The sequence below is a fragment of the Pseudomyrmex gracilis genome, unplaced genomic scaffold (assembly GCF_002006095.1).
Source record: "Pseudomyrmex gracilis isolate BER0280 unplaced genomic scaffold, ASM200609v1 scaffold_151, whole genome shotgun sequence".
Classification (NCBI taxonomy): domain Eukaryota; kingdom Metazoa; phylum Arthropoda; class Insecta; order Hymenoptera; family Formicidae; genus Pseudomyrmex; species Pseudomyrmex gracilis.
The window spans coordinates 81,203-84,097 of record NW_018020735.1 but is presented as its reverse complement, the minus strand read 5'-3'; positions in this window follow the sequence as shown (position 1 = coordinate 84,097).

Below are 2,895 nucleotides of genomic sequence, written 5' to 3'. Positions count from 1 at the left end.
ATCATTGTATTTTTTTTTTTTTTTTTTTTGTACAATTAACATTTTCTCGTGAGGCTAAAAGTGTCAATTTCCACGGAGTCAATTGGACTTTTTCGTCGATGACATTTATTTTGTTTACATTCTGTGTAAACAAAACAACAGAATCGCTCGAGAGATCTTTTCGGCGATCTTTGTTCCGGACAATCTCAGTGCAATTATTGTTGTTGAAAAAAAAAAAAAAAAAGTACGGAAAACCAACGACGGTTTATATTAAACCAGTGCGAACGAGCATTAAAGAGTCGTTTAAAGGCTTCGATGATAGAAGCGAAGGTCGTCTCGATCAGCGGTCGACGACAACAACAAAATACCACGTCGAAGTTCACGACACGTGCACGAGTGGTGTTCTAGCAAAATATATACATATATATACATATATATATATATATATATATATATATATATATATATATATAATTTTTTCCTGTTATTCGTTATGCCGATTATTATGTGATGATTACATAAGAGATATCGTAAGAGATTAATATTGTCAATTGTGTAAAATTTATGCGAACTGTTTTAGACATGAAAATCGTTTTAAATTGTTTTATCTCCGCCTTTGTGCTGCTAGTTCATCGATTTGTTGTGTGTGGTTAGTACAAATATTATTGCAATTATTGTTACAACACATTATTATTGCACGTAAACCTGGAATTAAATCGAGAGAAACTCTGCTCTGTAAAACTGCGTTCGCGCGCCCTAAGTTTAATCAGTTTTTTTCACAGCTACGATAAAGGATTTCTTTTCCTTCTGCAGTACCTGTGCGGGATTTTACAACATTTCTATGTTTTCTTTGTTTTTTTTCCTTTTTAATAGTAACATATATCGAATATTACAAAACCATTGCAAACAAAGAGAGAACTTAATTAAAATGTACAGCAATATAGCAATATATAAAATATTGACTGAACACACGTGAGTTTTTCTTCGTTCCCGCTTCTTGTGTATCTTTTCAAGCGGATGCGAAGATTTTTCCGCGTTTGTGCAATTAAATTTTTGTTAAACTTATATCTTTTTAGGGGGGAAAAAAAATGATACACATACGAGCAAATCAATAATTATATCGTTTGACCTCTCTCTCTCTCTCTCTCTCTCTTTCTCTCTTCGGCTCAGACGCAGTGCGATGCGGTGCGCGGCGTCCTCGTCCCTCGCGCTTCGCGTCTCTCACCAGAGAGTTGCATAACCCGACGAGAACCGAGACATGAATGGAGCTAAGCGGCGTGCGACAAGGACAGTCGCATCGCCGGCTCGGTTTCCCGGTGCAACGAATGCGAACGCGCGCGCATATGCCGCAGTGGTAGGGGCACACTAACCGAGATAGACGGCTAGAGGCTTCGGTTGGCAGATTTAGGAATAGATTCCGGAACCGTTCGAGATGCGCAAAAAGAAAAATGGCACGCCGTCTGGCATCACCGAAGTGTGTCTGTAAAAGCGTACGCGGTAAATAAAAATAACGAAAGTAGAGAGAGAACCGCGAACATGACTGAAATAAAAAAAAACATCCAAGTATGTACGGAGAACTTTCATGAGGGTTGGTCTCTGCGACTCAACGTGCGCAGAGAGTGGTGCGAATCCGTCATTGTTGGGCGCCGAGAACGAGACGGAGACAGGAAGAGTGGCTCAGGGCGAACAGAAATAATGCAGTGGCTAAGCAAAATCCGGCGGCGAGACGTGGCGGGTAAGACGAAGAAGAGGTAGATTTCGACGGGTACGGACTACCACGTTCGTTTCCACGTAGAATGCGCGAGAGGGATATACAGAGAAGTCTGCGCGAACAACGGCGGTGGAAGAAGCGAACGGATGGACGCGCATCTGCTGCTCGCAGAGGGAACGGACGAAGACAAAAACGGCCGGTCATCGTGGAGGAACATCACGTTCGTACCACGTGGTGAGAGAAAGGGGGACGAAAAATCCCGTGAAGCGAGGCACCGACGAAGACGTAGACGTCGGCCGTCTGGAAGGTGCGAAAACGCGAAAGAGAGAGAGAGAGAGAGAGAGAGAGAGAGAGAGAGAGAGTTCGCTCCTTGATTTCAAAGACATTAGCTTTTAAGATAAATAATATATGACGTGTAGATAATCTAATTGTTATAAACTAAATGGAGAGTAAAAAAAGAGCGACAAAAGGATTAAAACGGAGAGAGAAAGAGAGAAAGGGACAGGAAGATGTCGGCGACGCGATAATCGGTCTTAAAGCCGGAGCGAACGATCACGTGGGTCGGTGCAATATACGCACCGATCGTGGAATGAGAAGCAGGGAGAGACCAAAGGGGGCCGAAAGAACGTTGGCAGGAGGGTGGGAGGTAGGGTGTGCAGTGCGTTGCATAGGAAAGCCGGGACACCGGTGCTGCACCCGTCAGCAGTCTCACAATGCACTTTGCCCTGCGCACCGCTGTCGACATAACCGGTGCACAGCGCGCACGTGCAACGCGGCTCGATGACGGATCTCTCTCTTTCTCTCTCTCTCTCTCTCTTTCTCTCTTTCTCTCGTCTAGCGACTCGGGATATTACGTCAGTGTTGTTTCTGTTGTTTTTGTTGCGCATTGCGTGTTTAAAAACTCTGGAAAATCTGCAATTAACGATCGACCTTCGGTGGTTTTTGCGAATATTGTGGTGAGATCTTCGTTTCGTTAAATGTGAAATTCGCAATAAATTTCGCCATCAATCGAACCGACGCGAGGAAAAACACACGTCAGACTGACGGTGTGTTTGAAACGTTTAAATGGCGAGTAACACACGTGGGCGAACGATGATTTGAAATTTAAGTAAGCTTGTTGAATTCACGAAAATATATAAAAGGAGAGGAGGGAGGGGCAGAGATATCGCGAGTATTTCGTAAGACGAACTCGGATTTTTACACGA